This window comes from Microtus oregoni, unplaced genomic scaffold (genome assembly GCF_018167655.1).
Source record: "Microtus oregoni isolate MIOR12 unplaced genomic scaffold, Mior012 000030F_ref0000283, whole genome shotgun sequence".
Lineage (NCBI taxonomy): Eukaryota > Metazoa > Chordata > Mammalia > Rodentia > Cricetidae > Microtus > Microtus oregoni.
Genome location: NW_024543089.1, coordinates 13,320,096 through 13,339,545, shown reverse-complemented (window position 1 = coordinate 13,339,545; position 19,450 = coordinate 13,320,096). Strand labels below are relative to the sequence as shown.

Below are 19,450 nucleotides of genomic sequence, written 5' to 3'. Positions count from 1 at the left end.
ATTTACATGAAAGCGAAACCTAATCTAAGCATGCAAAGCAGTAACTCATTTCAACAATCTAAGAGTAAATAATGAAGCAACTTTAATTCATCACTGTATTAGCAGATGCGTGCTGCTCTGAGATCGAGTGCCTGGGCTGTATTCAGCAGCCTGAGTCATGGGCAAAGGAGGCAGAGGACAGCCACAGTTCACATGTGGCAAGAGCCGGGGAACAAGAGGGATGGCTCGCTTCTCTTCCCTCACAAGACAGATGTACACACTGCCAGACAGGCAGTGACGTTTCCTGAGCGCCTCAGGACCCAACTCTAACTGCAGAAATGTGAATTGTACTTAAACATAGTACAACATCCATCAGTTCATATAGACAATCCCAAACTACCCACTACAAGTCCCAATCTGAAAAGAATTCACAGGGTTTTGATTTGTTTGTGTTTAAAGCGATCAGAAAGAAGACCACGTAATTTCTTTTCCTACCACAGATATCTAAGAATATAATGTTTATACAGAAGAACTATCGAAAGAATAAACTAAATATCACATTCCTTAATGCAGTTTAAGACAACATAGCAGCTGTTTCTCTTCTCTTTAAAATAAAATATCTTACTGCTTCTCTGCTCTCCACTGGACCTTTAAGAATATGATGTACTGAAAATAATTTCCTAAACTAATTACATACACAACAATTTCCATGACCCCTCCTACTGCGTAGCTAAAATCCCACAGAGTTAGCGCGAATCGCGTCTTTGCCTGACACACTTCGAGCAAGGAAACACATTAGCGCCTCAAGATTTTCCAGGGTTTCGTTATCAATCAGCTTACGTTCCTAGTGGCTGCCCTTTAGCAAAATTATCTTACTCGAATGAACTTGTGGCTGAAGTGAACCAAGCTGTAGCCTACTCCTCCTATACACGCTCATTCATCTCTTTCTCTTTTTTTCTTTCCTCAGACTTATAGCACGTGCCAGGGAAAGAGCGCATGTTAAATATTCCTGGAGTGTCACAATATGTCATACAATCAAACAGATCACAGCCCTACCTTTCTCTCACAGCGGTGGTGCCAAGCACAGGTACACCGGAGCAATCAATTTGTTCTGCAGACAGTAAGGCTTTCGTAGAATACTAATGCAAAACCTCTTTGCTTTCTCCTTTGCCTTGGCTCCCCAATGCCCGGGTCCCGACCAATACAAGGAGGAGGGCGGTTTGTCTTCTGCTGAGAACACCACAACTACTAATCAAGTGAACATGTACAAGGGCACAGGATTAAACCTCCACCAAGCCTGAGTCAGGGTTTGAGAACAGCGCAGCACATGCACAGTGCGGGCAAAATCACCACACACACACACACACACACACACACACACACACACACACACCATGAAAACACAGATGTGTCTACTTCTGTGAAACAATTCATCGTATTTTATCATTCCTCAGTTTTTAATCTCAGGGGGATAAAATTTGCCACTGTTATCTAACAGCATCCAAAACAATTGTTTTTCCACTGAAGGGAACCATGATCTGTTGTGTTAAAATACTCTTTTTAAAAATGAGACATTATCACACACTGTGCTACCCACTACATAACTCACATAGAATTTTCAAGTATGATGAAAGGGTTAACAGATTCAGCAATGGATTCCTCTGATTTTACACTGGAAATGGAATAGCTCAAACCTACTTCAAAAAAAAAAAGCATGTGCCTTAATAATAACAATGCAAAATAATCCATTTATCTTGAAGCTATTACACTAAGAATAAGTCCATGCTATTTAAAAATTATTCTCAGGTCTCAGAAAAGGTTTAAAGAGTATCTGTAACACTGGATAATTTGAAGGCACGGGAGTGGATCTGATATCTTAAATCTAGAGTTTTAAGGTTCTTCGTAATTAGGCATTTTCATTTGGCTTATTTTCTTTTATTCAACACACAAAAGGCACGCCAGTCATTGGGTAGGGCAATGACAGAAGTTGTTAAATACTTTTCTAACAACACACATTACCTGATTTTCATTTGTCTGCCTTACTGTCTGAATACCTTGAAAAGTCCTGGTATTCAAAGGGCTGCAAACGAAGCTATAATTAAGAACAGAATAGAAAGCTCCATATAACTGAACAAACTTCATTAGGAAGCTTCCTCAACCAAGTCTATTTTCATATAAACAAATGCTCCACCACTGTTAAAATACTGCTTATCTTATTCTGCCTGCTCCTTTTATTTACTCTGCATTCTTCCCTTTTCTTAAAAAAAATCAGCAGCAACAACTAAGAAATACTAGGGAATTCAGTAAAGTATTGCAGTAATGCTTAATCAATACGGATACCTTTGTCCTTGACATGCTGACCAAGTCACCAGGCTACTGTCACGTGATCTCATGTCATTTCTCCACCTGGCTCCTGACCTTGTCCTCTAAATGACCTAAAGCTTCCCCCAAGTAGCCCGAGGCCCCTCCCCGCTGTCTCAGCAAGGTCGAATGGGTCAGCTTGTCCTCGTCTATAATCCACCTCCATTTGTCAGCAGGGAGGCTGGAGGAGGCAGGCTTGCTACAAGGGGAGAATGCCCAATTAGGCAGCTGTCACACAAAGCATAGGCTGCAAAATTATCCCCTGTCAAAAGAAAGAGCAGCTGCGGGTGCCAATTAGAGCAACCTTTCAACCCTTTAGGTACTGGAAACTCCACAGAAGTAAATGAAGAACAATTAGTGATAACAAATCGATGAATCAGGACAGTAAATTAGAAATGACTAGCAGGTGAGCATGGGTCATACATGACATTTAGGGCATACCAACTCCAGGCAAGGGCAGGACTCAGCGAATCACAGCACCACGTCCTTGCAGAGAGAGTCCCTTCCAATATGTCTTTTGGCAAACCTGAAATCCTTTAAGATATCCATCCACACCTAAAAATATATGTCCTGATATGTGGATCCTTTTTCTTTTCATGGACTCAAACACATGTTTCTTGACAGGAAAAAAATCCTTCAGAAGAACAGGTCTAATGAATTCTATCTAGATAGTCCTATACAATCTACCATGCTAGCCACTCAAACGTAAAAATCTTAGTATGGGCCACAAAAATCAAAAATATCTGTTAAAATAGCAACTATACATCATTATAAACTACTTGGCTAGACTCTACTTCAGTCCTATTTGCAGAAAAACATCAACCTGAGGGAGCAATGGGGTCTGAATTCCGAGGAAACTATTCTGCTAATATCATAAAACTAATATTAAATTTCTCTACTCAAATGTAATAATTTTTATATAAGGAAATAACTATTGTTAATTGTATATGTAAATATATATATATAAATAACAATAAAATTACTGTCTTTCATTATTGGGCCTCAATACTACAGCAGTGTCATGCGGAAGTCTCAAGTAGAACAAAGTCTTCTGGACTCCACCAGGCTGGCTACTGTTTAGTTTGCACAGCCCACAACAGAAGGGGAGTCGTGCTGAGCACCAACCCGCTGTGAAAAGGGAATCCAATAAGGCTGCTGTGGATTAACGGACTTGGTATCAGCAGCCTTCAAATGTCAACTGCGGTCAGAAACAAATTTTGTAAAGTTCATTTTAAATGCATTTCAATTCCTTGAAACTTGAAAAACCTGAAGGATAGAGACTAGTGATTTTAAAGAAACGGGCTAAAATGCTCTGGAAGCTACCTCCGTCAGAAATGGGTGATGTCAGGAGGAGAAAAGAAGGTGACCCAGCTGTCCTATACTCACCTCCCTCCAGAACAGCACAAATAAATCACAGCTGCCAGAGGGAAGAGTTCTTCCTTGGGCCATTTGATAAAATTTCCAGGACATAGGTGTCCTAGAGAGAAAACGCAATTCAAAGTTTGTCTCGGGATTGAGATTAGATTTACAAATTATGTTCTGCCTCAAAAATAAAATAAAATCAACTAGGCATTTACACAAATTTTCTTAATTTTAGAATGCAACCCTGCAATGTCAGACAAGAAGCAAGCAAAGAAACAGCAAGCAGACAGGAAGGAAAGAGTTAATGCCTTCAGAATTCAGTTTCCATCATACATGGGTGACTATCTCTTTAAATAATTTAAATCCTCTCCATCAACTACAAAGCTGTTTTGAAACCATTTAGCTTTGTTCTTTACATGTGTTCTAATTAAGAAATGACCTTGTCATCACACACACCAGAAATCCGGGATTATTTCCAACAGCAAGAAAAATTCATAAAGCACCCCAAAAAAGAAAGACTGAAGAGGGGGGAACAGACTTCTTTCCCAGTTCCTCACTAAGGAAGTTTTTGGTTGACTGAATGCTGGAGCAGTTTCACAGCATAATTTTTTTGTTGTTGTTGCTGAATGTCACAGGGCGGGTTAGCGTGACCTTGAGCGGCAGCAGCAACCCAGCAAGGGTCGAGATGCCTGCAGGCGCCCTTGTACTGCATTTGCAAGACAAAAACCTTCAAACTGGCTGAAGGACGTCTTAAATCTCTTCAAAGGTTTCCCGAACTAATCTGGGCTGCTCTTAGCAGGATCAGTGCCAGTGTGAGAAGCAAAATTAAAAACAAGGTCTTTGACAGGATGTTGTCTCCCCTTAACCCTTCCAGAGCAGGACAGAACAAATCACAGGCATTCTGGAGGGATGGCTCACCTGGAAGCACTCTTTCCTAACAAATTATGTAAGCGAGAAAACACAAACAGGATGGGGCAACGATTAGCCCTCAAAAATAAACAGTTCTTCCATTCTGCTTACAATAAATTCAAGCTGAATATTTTTTAGTGACTATACATTAGTGCCATAGAGATAAACTTAACCTACAGTTAAATCTTTCAGATTTGTAAGACAATGGCAGCCTAAGTCTATGGAAATCATTCTACTGACATTAATCTAGCAGTTTTAGGTTGTGAAGAATAAGCTTTGGGCTGGTTAAACCACAGCCGTCAGGCAACTGCAGGTACCTCGCTACAAGGACAATCAAACAGTATCATGTATCCTGGTTAGGACCATGAGCATAGTGAGAGGGGACATGAGAAAACGCGGTAATGCCCAGTCGTCTTTCTTGTAAGAGGCAAACATGCCATTTTTGTCACTGTTCTCAGAATCTCCAGGCACAGGCCAAAAGAGAGAAAGAAGATAGTGGCAATTAAGGCTCGCCATGGCTGAACGTGTCTCCCCCAAATTTATGAGTTAGAAACTGCATCCTCAATTTCATTCACTAATGGTGCTAAGCAGGTGGTGCTTTCCCTGCCGAAGGAATTAGGATTAAAGGATGTCATGAAGATGAGACCCCTATAAAGGAAAAAATAAGCATTTAGCTGGTGGGATTTTTCTCTCCCCACGTGATGTCCTCTGTGCTATGTTAGATGCCCCAAGAAGCCATCACCAGAAGCCAAACAAATGTCACAGAATGCTCTCAGACTGTTCAAGCAGTACACAGGACCCCGAGAAACACTTTCGTTCCCCTTTCCCTTACTCAGCCTTGGCTATTTTGCTAAAGCCAACAGAAAACAGACGAAAAAGAGGAGGGTGTCTGGTCTTCCCCAGGCAAGGCCTTCATAGTTTAGTGAGTAGCGATTGCAGGCAAGTTGTCAAATCATTACTCAAAAACTGAAAAAAAAGGTTGTTCAAAATAATCCTCACACTCAGGATGCAGGTGAGAGGAATCAACCGGGCACTGCTGTTTCTGGACCGGGAGACGGCTCAGCAGGTAGAGGCGCTTGTGGCACAAACGAGGCTCCTTGAGTGTGATGCCTGGAACCTAAATGAAGGTAGAGAGAACAGAGTTGCTCCCTGGTCTGCACATGTGCACATCCGCACAATGAACAAAAAAGAGTAGTTAGCGTAAGGCTTGGAATTTATGTCGGCCCAAGAGGCTGTAAATTATTCCCTTCCGAAGAACAGAATAAGTAAGTTCAAGATTCTGCTCGATTATCAGTCGTACTTTCACACACCTGAACTCAGGTGTGCGGCTGCCAAAAACACAGGGCGAGGGTTGCAATACCTGGTGAGCATCCACCAAGACTGTGCATTGCACATACAAACCCTTTCTTTGTTCTCAGCACCAAAAGTCGGGAATCATACGCTACTAAGCATTAGGATGGAAACATATAACAGGTGCACTGAACATTCTGGGTAGGGATAACCTGGGTTTTATTCCCTGTGTGTATGCAGATGGTGGCGCACGGCTAAAGATAGGAGTATGCATGCGCTAACCCACCAGAAGAGAACAGCAACTATTCTGGGCCACAGAAGTGTACTTGAAGGCAGAGCAGAGGAGGTGGAACAGGAAGGGGTGACTATCTCGTGTCTAGAGATTAGGCTAACAATGCTACTAGGACCAAGGCCTTTTGAGTCAAGGCTGTGCCAAGGAGCTTAGACCTTTATCTGGTGGGAATGGAAGGTTTAGAGGAAATGATATGATTAAATGATGTTTAAAAAACAAAACAAGCAATCAAAAGAAGCTGTAGGGTTGTGGCTGGTTTAGAGAGAAGATAGGGTAGACCAGTTGGTTCAGAGAAGAAATCACAGTCAAGTTAAAGCTGTGGGCAGCAAAGTCAAAATCATCCCAGAAAATAATGTAATCGGGATTGATGATTTAAGACACAATTTGTTTCACAAAAAGTGCTACAAAATAGATGTTCCTGAATGGTAAAAGAGGAAAACAAAATAACTACTAGATTTCTAGCATAGGTGTACAAAAATACTGTGCTGAGAAGATCTACATGAAATTTCAAGGCAAAACCCAAAAACTTTGGTGGAAGAATTTAAAATATTAACTGGGTGTAATTCAAATACAGTCTTTATTACTAGGCAAAGGCTTTGCTTATTATAAAAACAGAATATACCATTTTATGTCAATGTGAAGGCATATTTCTGCTTTTCTTTCTGTTTGTTTTGTTTATCTGAGCAAGGGTCTCACAAGCTACACAGTCTGGGCTGACCCTGAACTCATCCTTCTCCTGATGAAGCCTCTGAAGTACCACGATTCTAAGAATGTGCCCCTGCACCCAGCTCTAAGGCATATTCCTTTGGCTATGAGTGAGCAAGTGGAGTAGATGTCTGGCTTCAATTATTACACAGTTGCTGAAGCTAAGAGTTTCATACAATACTAGCGAGGCAAAAAACCTACCTGGTAAACATTTACTGAGAGCCTACTATGTTTAGAAGAAAAAAATTAGGAGATTAAGACTCCCAATATTCTGCGGAGTTTGTGTTGTGCCTTAAGATTATTGCTGGCAATCATCCTAAATCCCCAGCTCCCGCTGTGACATCACCATACAATAAGAGGCTATGTGCTGTTAGTAAATCAAGAGTCTGATGAGTAGTCATTTGGGGATTACCATTTAGCTGCAAGGTCCACGCTTGCATTCCCAGAACTCTCAGGAAGACCCAGTACTCAGAGAATTGAAGAGTCGTTAAATCCTCTAGAGACTGACTGTCCTGCTAAGACCTCAGAAAGAATTTAACAGAGTATCAGCCAAGGTAAGAGAGCAGGGAGTGAAGAAAAAAAAGCAGGAGTCACTAGGGCCAAGGAAGTATCTGCCAGAGAGCAAAAGGAGAGCCAGCATCTGGGGTCAGGCTGAGGCAAGAGGAAGGGAAGGACACGCAGAGGAGAAGAGGAAGAAAGACTTAAGGGGAGCCTACCACTGTCCCCAAAGAAGGCAGACTTCATCGTAAGACTTCACTAATGGCCGAACTTCCCACAATCTCTAGAATGGGAAGAATTTGCACAGGAGAAGGACATGGAGTGTCACCAGTCATAAAAAGGGACAGCTCTTGAAAGCCAGGGTCACTGACAGTGCATGACTAGGAATGACCTTATGAGTGTCCACAAATAAAATAACTTCTCCTTGAGTAAGCATCTCTGTCGTACGACTGCCAAGCTGACACTGGTAAGAGGTTCCAGCACATTCTATGTCTAGACATTAATAGAAGGGTGGGTAACATGATGAACTCTGTTGAAGCTCAGAAGAAAACTTACAAATCTAAAACACAAAAGTTAGGTCCTGTTTAAAAAAATGCTGGAACATTCTACTGGAAATCTGGAAAGTGAATACTCATAACAGTGGTCTCAAGTGGGCCAGGATGCTCAATGGTCCTTATTCAGGGTGCACAAGAGGTCAAGATGGCCTTTATGAGATTAAATGCTGTGTGCTCCGGCGCCTCTTTCTAGTGTGTGTACCATGATGTGTGTAGTCATTCAGAAGCCACGTGCCGTTGTTTTAATGACAAGGGAATTGCATCTTGGAGCATTTTTGCATTTCAAACTTTTCTCAGTTAAAATTTCTCATATGGGAAATAACAGGTGTTATGGCTGACCTAGACAAAAAACCTCACTTGGGTCCTCAACTGATTAAAAATATAAAGTAGAGCTAAGAAGTTTAAGAAACACTGAGGATATACTGGGGAAAATGCCAGGAAGCAGCATGTTGACAGTCTTTAAACGGAATGTTTGTTTTCTTGTCCATTGTAACTATGAGAGATAAGGAATGTCCTCAGTTCAGGGTGTGGCTCAATGGTAGAGAATTGCCTAAAATGCACAAATCCTTAGATATATTCCATGTCTGGTAGCACAAAAGGCAAAATAAAAAAAGAAAAGGGGGGGTATTCTCTGTATTGAAATATCCCCAAGATTTACTTGAAAGAAAAGGGTATCTGTTTTAAATGAATAGAAGATGAAGGGGCAGTTGGAAAATTTTCCATCTCGGCAGTCACATCATTCCGAATTTACCATTAAGATGGTCTGGTCAATGCTGCTGAAGAAGCTGCTGTCCGGTAAGAGCTGAGGCTGCAAGGATAACCAATGGCACGCCTGTTGGCACCAGTTTTACCAGCTTTTCAATCAACAACATACTGGGCTAACGGTCAAACAAAAACACGAAGAAAATGAAGAAAGCACTAAAGTTAAACTTATGGGCGGGGGGAGAAAGAGAAGGGAACTGATTCTAAAGGCAGTAGTCCACAGAGGTAGCACGTGAGTGGGCCAAGGGCGCTACCAACTTAAACACTTTAGAGGATGAAGGACCATGAGATCAAGAAAGGAAGAGGTAACACAGCACGTTCTAGAAACACTGTCACCTCCTCAAAGAACAGAATCTGCTGGTAAGTAGGAACTTTCCCAGGGTGGGGCACTACTACCATGACCTCCTAGCGGCTGGTGCAATAGTTGGACGTGCAATCTGTATGCCTTTTGCTTCATTTCCACTGACACACCAGAAGCCTTTGAAAACCAGAGTGGATGCTATTAGAGCAGGGAAATGGCCTGCAAACACGGGAGAAACTGAGCTTTCACTGTGCACCCACAGGAAAGCACTCCTAGAGGACAGCTCGGTAGGTATGACAAGGGGAATGTAGGACACAGGACTTCTCACTGCTGCTCATGCCACCCCAGGAACCAGCTTTCTGGGTGGAAACACAATGGATCAGCAGCTTGAAAATGAGAGTTAAGTCTGATATCAGAAGTGGAAATTGTGACTACCAACAAAACAAAACAAAACAAAAACACTTGCTGTTAGAAACATGCCAAGTTCAGATGGCCAAGAGTGCACACATCAAGAAGAATCACTTAGCCACCCAAATGTAAAAGACCAGGGTCTGTTCAAGAAAGTGGGCTTACAGCCGGTTCCACATTATTGTTTCATTTACGTCATTTGGACCCATCAGAGAATAGCAGAAATTCCAAGCACATCCGGAAGTTTAGTACAGGAAAGATTTCCCTCCCAAATGACGCTAGTCGTTTTAAGTATTCGTAAGAGTCAAGGAACAACCATTCTTTACAGATATCAAATTCAGAAGGAATGTTAATTATGCTTTTCCCAATGTAATGATGTCAGGATTAATTAAGAAGGTTTTGTTGGGTTTCTATGGTTAGGCTGTGACAACCACTCAAGTATTAAATGTCTAGAAAAACAACACAAATAAATCGGAGTTTTGGAGGAATCTGATGGTTAAGACGTTGGGGCAAGGACCGCGGTAAAGGGTAAAGGCTAAGCCTCTGAAATAAGATGGCTGGCTGCGAGAAAGGGAATTATAAGTAGATGGGAGTAATGTTGGAAATTAACAACACTTCATTTGAGCCAAGCATCAAGATCCTCTTACCAGGATTGCCCATTGCCAGCGACGCTCCAATGGGGCAGCCAACCCGGTTGGTGGCAGCCAACTTGACTTATGGCAATTAATTCCAATTAAATGGACTGATCTGGGTTTTGCCTGGACCACACCCTTGCAGCCTTGTGCAGAAGCTGAGATGCTTTGACAAACTGCTCTGTGCTAAGCAAATGGTAATGCATCGTTATCTCTGCAAAGCCAAGGGGTCCTATTCCAGTTTCAGTCACCTGGCTCAGCAAAGTGAGGTGCTTCACGACATCTCCACAAAAGGTTTCTTACACCCTACCTCTACATTATTTCTTCTTATCATTATTGTTGTTAATCTCTTATTGCAGCTAGCTTTAAATTAGACTTTACCCCAGGTGTGCCCATACAATACAGTGTACGGTACCTAGAGAATTCTATAATAGCTGACTGTCAGGCCTCCACTGGGGAAGGGGGTGATCTCTGGATCTGAAAGAGTACTAAGTATTTAAGACTACTTATTTTTTTAAATCTTTCTTTCCATTTGTTTAAAGTGAGAACACATGCCGGAGTTTGTGTGTGTTAGAGAACAGTTTGCAGGAGTGAGGTCTCTCCTACCACGTAGGTCTAGGAGACTGAACTCAGGCATGGCAGACCACGTCCTATGTGCAGCGGTGCCGCTAGCCCCAGAAGCATTTTAGAAAGTTTTAGGAAGACATTTCCATGTATTTATTTTTTCTGCTGACCGAGGCAATCCAGCATCCCGACCTATCAGAGCTAACAAAATCTTTGCCCATTTTCCTGTCTTTATACATCTCTTTTCCAACATAAAAGTTAAATACTCAAAACACTGGTTGAAAGTCACCTACAATTTAAGCAGACTAGAAAAATTACATTATATACAAATCTTTGTAGTGTAAGGGCCTATCTCAAAAGCAGTTCCTTCTGCGGAAAAATTATTATGTTCAGATATTTAAGCTAAACTGACTCCCAGTCAATTACCATCAAGTCTACCCAAGATGTTCATTTTTTGTTTAATTTTCTTAAATAAAAATAAGCCAATGATTACTGGACAAAGAAAGCAGGTAGAGCTCAGAATAGAGTCCTACAAAACTTCACCTCCTAAGGGTCAATTTCTTGTTAGTTACTACCTATGATGACTCCATTTCTTGAAAGAGCTGAGCTAACAAATATGGAAAAAATAGCATAGGACATTAAAAGCTTCAGACACCGTCCATGCTTTATACGGTTTCCAATATAATCTAATCATTTCTTCAATCCGCTTCTTCATTAAAAAAAAAGATATTACTGCTCTTAAAAGTATGACTGGTGTTTTGTGGTTATATGATAAACTATGACAAAGAAAACATATATCTTCAATTTGCCAGACACTGGCCTACCAGATCTTATTTAGGGCGACACTGTCCCCTTACTGATGGCAAGCCTGCTAAAGACATTAGAAATACCAAATCTTACTTGACCATGGCTCTAAGGAACAAGTATATGTTTGTGTATAATATGTGTGTGTGTGTGTATATAATGTACCTCAGGCTGGCTTGAACCTTACTGTGTAACCAAGGGTAGTTTTGTACCCAGTCTCCCTCCTCTGCCTCCTCTGTGCTGGTGGTACAGGCCTGTGCACTCAGTCTGGTTTTATGCAATGTTAGGATTGAACCCAGGGTTTTGGGCTTGTAATTTATCAACTGAGCTACATACCCAACTCTGAAAAATACATTTTAGAAAATAAAAACCACACATATCCATCTTAAAAATCTTGAAATCGTTAAGGGTATGGAAAAGATCAAAAGTAAATAAGTAAATCACTATCGAGAATGAATTTTTATATTTTCAAAGTTGTACATTGTTCTCAGTAATCTTACTTTACTTAGAAGGAAAATCTACATGACAGTTTCCCCTCCCCCACGTCGTTTCTTGAGATGGGCTGCCTCTCAACAGTCTGGCCAGGAACTCAACACTGCCCTGTCTTACTTAGTCTGCAGTGCAACATTACAGGGCCACTGCAACAGCTAAACTTGCTGATTTTCTAAGCCTTTTGCATTGCCTATAAGTTTATCCGCTCGCCACCAGCGTGACTGCGGCTTCTGGGAACTCAGTAAAGTAAGGGTGTTGGCGAACGCCAACAACCTCATTACACCTGGGAGGGCCGCCTTCTGAAATTCGTTTTGGCCAACGTCAAAGTTGAGAAGGGAGTCCAAGGTTTCACCATATAAATGAACAAAGTTCGGCATGGGAACACATAGCGTGCATAAACAAAATAACCCTTGTTAATAAACAGAAGCAGGGTCCATGTAAATTCTACCTCAGAGGAAGCAGGTGGATGTGGAAACGAAGAAGCAACCCAACACTGCTAATTTTATGCAGTTCTTAAAACACAATGCTTTGTGCATTTTCTTGGCCAGAAGACAAACATTAAGGAGAGCAGTTAAGTTACCCTCACCCCTAGGTTTTCTGAATAGAAGTTAGCTCGAAATTACCATTCCTGTTTCCTAGTATTGCATCAGTTCATACAAAATGGATTTGGGTGCAGCAGCTACTTCTTCTGACCAGAGAGGGGTCTCCAGTTCTCTGCCTGAACGCAAACTCCTCCAGAGAACTTACAAATACAATCTCGGATGGCTTTCTCTTGCTCGCAGACTGTGGAGCCCAGGAATAAATCAAGGGAGGGCCAAGGCTGAAGAGCAGTCCTGTCGTTTCTACTGGAGTTTACTAGTCGCTCACCTCCTTTGTTAACTCAAACCAAATGTTTTATCATTTCTCAAAAGTACCTTACAGGAGGTAACCACTTTATACAAGTAATGGCAGACCTAGCCTATGAGATGCTCACAATAATTAAACACTTCCATTTTCTTCTTCAAACAATAAAAACTTTTTGCATGAAACTGCATTACTATTTCTGATATTAACCTTGCATTTTCTATGGATCTGGGTATAAAACAAATCAGGTATCATCACCACAGACCCTATTTGTTCATGCCATCTCTACAGGCGTAAACGACCCATCTCTGTTCACAAGAATTCCGGTTCTAAACACTCAACATCTTTCACCAATTGCTTACATTTTACTGCAAATTCCTTAGACTGGATCTTATATGTTTTTTTAAGTACACTGCCTAAAGAAATAATTCACACAGGTAAGACACAGACTACAGACCTGGTAACTGTAACTGAAAAAGAACTCTCTTAAACACATTAAAGCCACAACGAGGAAGCCAAAGAACGGAGGCGAAGGATTCTCACCGAATCCTCTGCTATGTGGGAAAGGAAGCTGAGAAGGTTGCTGAAAACTGGCTCTGATGTCATCGGAGGCTTCAGATTCTCCCGGCCTCTTCAGTCAACCGTGCACCTTAAGAGCAGGAAGAGGACAGGTTGGCAACCATTCCAAACCGGATTTAGGAATATTAATTTGTGACACTCAATATATTTATCTCAGAATCTTTCATTGTTCAAATTCAATGTAAAAGGAGCTATTTGACAGACAAATATAAAATTCTTATGACTATCAGCTTATTAAAGGAATGAAAAGGTTTTTGCTGAAGAGAAATATATCAGCTTCTTAGAAGATGCTACAACAAAATGAACCATAACAAGGAAGTGTTGTTGATAAAAAGTGCCTGTTAAATTACTTTAATTGCAAATTTCCTACTGTTCTGACAAATTCATCCATTATGACTCACCCCATAGTTATATGTACCCCAAAGACATCTTCAAAAATGAAAATAAGAAAGAAAAATAGTTGGAGGTTTTCTTATAGTAAGTTTTTTTCCTCCGAGACAGGTTTCTCTGTAGCTTTAGAGCCTGTCCTGGAACCAGCTCTTGTAGCCCAGGCTGGCCTCGAACTCACAGAGATCCGTCTGCCTCTGCCTCCCAAGTGCTGGGATTAAAGTTGTGCACCACCACTACCTGGCCTTATATTACATTGTTTCAGTTTCAAAATACCAGCAATTTAACTTTCCAAAACAACACCAGCTGTCTTACGTTTGTACAAAGTCTGTGGGGCAAAGTTAGACCCAGGTTTGGTGTTAACAGTGTCAGACTGGAAAAACAAAACAAACAAGCAAACAAAGAAACATCACTGGCCAGCTGAGGTAAACTGAGGCAAGTCCATGCAACTGTTAAGAGCCCAGCACTACTATATTAATACAGCAATGATGAACAGAGAAATCATCCTTGAACAAGAAACTAGATAAAAGCAAACATGCTGATTGGAATTCCATTTGCATACAATCCTAGACAATGTAAATTAGCCTACTATAAAAAAAAAATTACGTCAATGGGATTTCCTGGGAACGGATGTTACACAGGGAGGGAATTCAACAGGTGCCATCTTAAACTGTGGTGATGGTCTCATTTTAACTTGAAATGCCACAAAATGTTTTATGCCCCTTAATGTGTCAATTGGAAACCTAAGATTTACCCTATTTTAGAAGAAAATAAAGAACAATGGAGGGTATGTAAAATATTTAGCAAAAAAAGAATGTTTAAAATATGCATTACTTCTAAAAGCAAAAATTAGAAACAGTTATCATATGTTGATATAAAATACCCTGAAAGTAGTTAAATAACAATCTGTTATACCACTGGATAGTATGTAGGATATAGTATCTTATGTATAAAGTATTATATAAGGAAACTGAATTACACTGAATGGTATTTATTAAGAATTAAAGAAACAATCCTATGTTTGGCATAAATGGTCTTTTGCATGAAAACTGCACAAAATTATTTTCTGCTTTCGAGAATAATATTCTTTCCGTTGACATATATTTTGTAATTTTCTTCAATAAACATATATTACTAACAAATAAAAGATGAAAATAACAACCAGAAAAACTTGCACCTGCCTAGTAGAGGTGTAAAACAAAGGCAGCTAAGAGGCAGCCCAAGTCACAGAGGTGGTTCTGCTGCCTCCACCAGAGTGACCTAAATAGGGAGGGGAGGACGAACCAGAAGCATGGAAGCAGTCATTAAGCCGCATGCTTTTTCACTTACTCAGCAGTTTATCAGGCTTGAGCATATTTGATCTTTATAGTGGGGTTATATGGGAACAGCAGAGACGGAGGAGGGTCCCAAATTCTATATTTTGGAGTCAAATCCGACCTTGATGATAAATTCAGAAAGGAGAGCTCAGAGAAGATGGGGAGATTGCATTTCTTGACAATATATAGAAGGAAGTCATTAATTGGTCAACTTACAAACAACCATAGTTGCTATTATATTTATTAGAACACTGTAGGCACCTTGGAGATTTGCTACATCCTAATGCTTAGCTTTTAAACTCTGCCCAATATAAGTTCTAAGTCCACCTTGCCTTGGAAGAGAATACCAAATCTCTGACATCCTACTAAATGCAGGCTTTTGTGCTGTTACATTTCTTCTCTTCTTGAGAAGTACCATTACTTGGTCTTTAAATCGGGAAGAAGAGCATGACCTGACTGTGTTTAGGAATACAGCACAGATGAAACTTTACAATTCTATGCTTCAAGGAATACTGTCCTTAGCACTGTCCCCAAACACAATATTCTATGAAGAACACCATCCGCTCCTGACAAGAGGAAAAAGTGTAATATGCCACATTAAATGGCTGTCCAGGGTCTGGTGATGATGGTGGAGCCTAAGGAGCCTCCACAGCATGCATCTTGCTTACACTCCAAGGGCAGACAGCTATTACAGTCCGGCACAACGGAAACCTCCTGCACATGGGCAAAACCCTATAAAACAGCCTAATCTATGTAGTGAGACTTTACTCAAAAAAGAAACAAAACAAAAGAAAAAAGAAAGAAAGAAACCAAAACCTGAGAACATTTTACTTGAAAAAAAAATTCCAAACCTTGGAAATTATCTGGAACACTAATAGTAAGTCTTCTATGGTATTATCTATATCTACAGCCTACTCAAATCACAAAGACATTGCAAAAAAAAACTAGATTTATTTCAATAACTGCTCTCCACCAATATTGTTATATGTCTTTTGAGCTATGCAGGACCACAGAAAAAGTTCTTATGTGAATAACTGTTTAAGTTAGTCTCAAACAGAATTCAATGGTTCAGATGTGTTTTGAACTATAACAATAGGAAACACATTTTTGAGAGGAAAATATTGATTCACTCTCAGCTGTGCTATCAATGGAACATCTGTGCACTGCTGTTCACACTCGGCTTTGAGTTAGTCCATTTGCTTACTTCTGTGCTGGACATCGCCAATTGCTCTTACTACACAGCTCTTAGGTCTGGTCTATCACTAGTGTGCACTGCATTATTTGTTTCAAAGTTAAAACCACCCTTCCTTGCTGGCTTGAACACAGGTCAATTCATACCAATAGTAGAAGATTGCAGACTTTGCTCCCTAAGATGGAGAAATACCGTACAGTCAATGCAGAACACAAGAAATATGCAGACAGCTTGGAGAAAGTAAGTGATCCTATCTGGGTGCCAAAGAAATGACTGAGTGGGTAAGAGCACTTCCTCATCCACAGGACCTGAGTTAAAAGGCCCAGCAGCCACCCACACAGTGGCTCACAACCACTTGTGACTCCAGTTCCAGATCTGATGCCCTCCTTTGCCTTCAGAGGCACCCAGCACACATATGTAGGTGCCTAGGCATACGTCTCCAGATAGTGTGATCCTGTATGTCATCTACTGTATATCTCTGAGATTAAGAAAAAGGTTACAAATGTATATGATAGATGACAAGACCTGAAACAAAAGAACTGCATCTCATCTACTTGCTAACAATAAAGTGACTGCAAAAACTGGATATATTTGCTGAAAAAGAAGAGGAGGAGGAGGAAAGAGGAGGAGGAGGAGGAGGAGGAGGAGGAGGAGGAGGAGGAGGAGAAGAAGAAGAAGAAGAAGAAGAAGAAGAAGAAGAAGAAGAAGAATTAGAAATAAGAACAACTTTGCCATCGGTGAAAAACCAGTAGTACACTGCCAACTACTAAAAACCGCTAAGAGAAATGAAAATTATCTAGGGAAAGACACCACTGTTCTTCTAGGGGACTATAGATTCAGTCTGACTGCAAGGATATTTATGATTTTTCTGTCACTACAAACTGACCCAGCAAATGCCATCATGACTCTTTTTCTTTTAGTAGACATCAGTCCTGAATAAAGTGGAAGTTTACATAGGCAAGGAGATCTCAAACCATTTGGAACATGGAGATAAACACTGGAGAGGTGACTAGGTGATTACGAGCACTGGCTGCTCCTGCAGAGAACCTAGGTTGGATTCCCTTGCTGGGCAGCTCACAACTTGCTTCTAGGGCAGTGGTCCTTAACCTTTGAACCTTGACCCCTTTTAAGGGTGACCCTAAGACCAATGAAAATGCAGATATTTACATTACAATTCATAAGAGTACCAAAATGACAGTTAATAAAGTAACAGTGAAAATAAGTTTACGTTTGGGGGTCAGCACATGACGAGAACTGTGTTAAAGGGTTGAGGCACTAGCAAGGGTGAGAACCCCTGCTCTAGAGGACCCAGCACCCTCTGCTGCCTCTGCAGGCACCTGTGCTCATGGGCACATATATCCATACACATGTACACACCAAAGACATCTTTGAAAAAAATGAAGGTTAATATTAAGATCCTTGCTATAAAGCTAGCATGAAACCAACACAGTCTATGTAGTGCAGGCATAAGGCAAGATCTATACAATATAACAGAGGGTGGGGGGCACCAGAATAAAGACTCAAGCCCGAGGTTGTTTTATTTTTGACAAAGGTGCCATAGAAATTCCAGGGAGAAAGCACAATCTTGTAAGTAGATGGTCATAAAAGCGTTAAGTACACAGGAGGAAATAAATAAGTGCTAAACCTTAGTTTACTAGCTATAAAACTAATTATCTGGACCACTGTTTGAACCAATGAAAAGACCAGCACTTCCAGAAGAAGGTATGGGCGAATTTAGGTTGGAGAAAGGTTCATTTTTGCAGAGCAGTAGAAACACAACCCACCACAGTCCTCAAGAGATATCTGCTATCTAATAAGCCAGCAACAGAGTGGGAGAAAGTGTTTGCAACTCATATACATGATAAAGACATTACATCTGGACCACATTGAAGTCCTAGGACTGAAGAATGAGATAACCTAACCAAATAAAAATAAGTAAACTGGACAGGGAATGAAAAGCACTTGAATGTTTAGCCTACATGCGACAAGGTGACCATCAGAATTATGTACTAGAAATGCAGATGAAAAGACGAACTACAAATACACGAGAATTATTTTTTCAATTAAAAAAAATTCCATATTTGGAAAAGATGAAGGGTATGTTTTGTTGTACTAATTCACTTTCTATTGTGATAGAACACCAGCGAATACCCACACTGGGCAGGAAGAGCTTCACTTCATCTTGCGTGTGCAGGGTCCATAAATGCAGGAAGCTAGGAACTCAAGCAGCAACTGAAACAGGCAATGGAGGAGTGCTTTTCACTGGCTTGCTCCTCCTGACTTTTTCAGCTTGCTTTCCTACCCAGGACCACCAATCCAGGGTGGTACCACCCACTGTGGGCTAGGCTTTCCCATACCAAATATAAATAAGAAAATGCCCCCAGCTTGCCTACAGGCCAGTCTGATAGAGGCAGATGTTTTGTTGTTTTTCTCAACTGAAATTTCCTCTTTTCAGAAGGTCCTACCTAGCTTAGGTCAAGTTGACAAAAAAGTGGCCAGCACAGTCCTTCACTCCTGGTGAGAACATAAGGGCCTGGCCACTTAAAGCAAGAGCAATTTCGTTCAATTACGTGTCTGCGAACATTCACAATGTCCCAACAATGTCACACATGGTTATTTAAGCAAGAGAAACCAAAGCCCGTTCAAAACGTGTATGCAAATGAGATCAGTATCAATCCTGTTAGCCAAGGCGGGAAGCAAAACAAACATCCCCTGATGAAGGGATAATCTACGGTGGCAACCAAAAACAAAACAAAAACAAACCCAAGTCACTAATGGCTAGGGAACAAGGCTCAGAGATTAAAGATAAGCGAGGGGAGGAAGCTCCTTATTTGTACTGCCTTAGTCCGCGTACACACAGGCAGTACAGCGAGAGGTGCTGAACTAAGGTAGGGAAAAGGAGATCACTTCCTAGGCAGAGAAGGGACAAGATCACTGGAGATGAACAGGGGAACACTGGGGAGACCCTGGTCTTCTAAACACACACACACACACACACACACACACACACACACGGTTGCAATGACTGAAAGACTGATATCTAGAAAACTTACTTGAAATCATCAAACTCCGTATCTGCTAGAGTGTGAACTACGTGGTGTCTCAATTACAGTGTTAGCTGGAACAAAGACTTGAGAAAACACACGCTACAACATTTAGCGAACTGAACTGCCTTAAAAGGGATCTGATTAAAATAAGCCACGCTTTTTTTTCATTATCT

General features: G+C 40.9%; 1 protein-coding gene across 6 annotated transcripts in view; it reads right to left on the bottom strand.

Annotated features, from left to right (window-relative positions):
• Nrip1 (nuclear receptor interacting protein 1) overlaps window positions 1–19,450 on the bottom strand; it is a 119,055-nt gene that overhangs the window by 64,511 nt on the left and 35,094 nt on the right. For 4 of the 6 annotated variants that reach the window (XR_005976652.1, XM_041678517.1, XM_041678514.1 and 1 more), the window contains exon 3: window positions 13,300–13,405. The exons of 1 other annotated variant lie outside the window; for it this stretch is intronic. The gene's annotated coding sequence lies outside the window, so the exon portion shown is untranslated. Of the gene's footprint in view, window positions 1–5,610; window positions 5,729–13,299; window positions 13,406–19,450 lie in introns of all 6 variants that reach the window. One more of the 6 variants, XM_041678515.1, reaches the window with a different exon arrangement.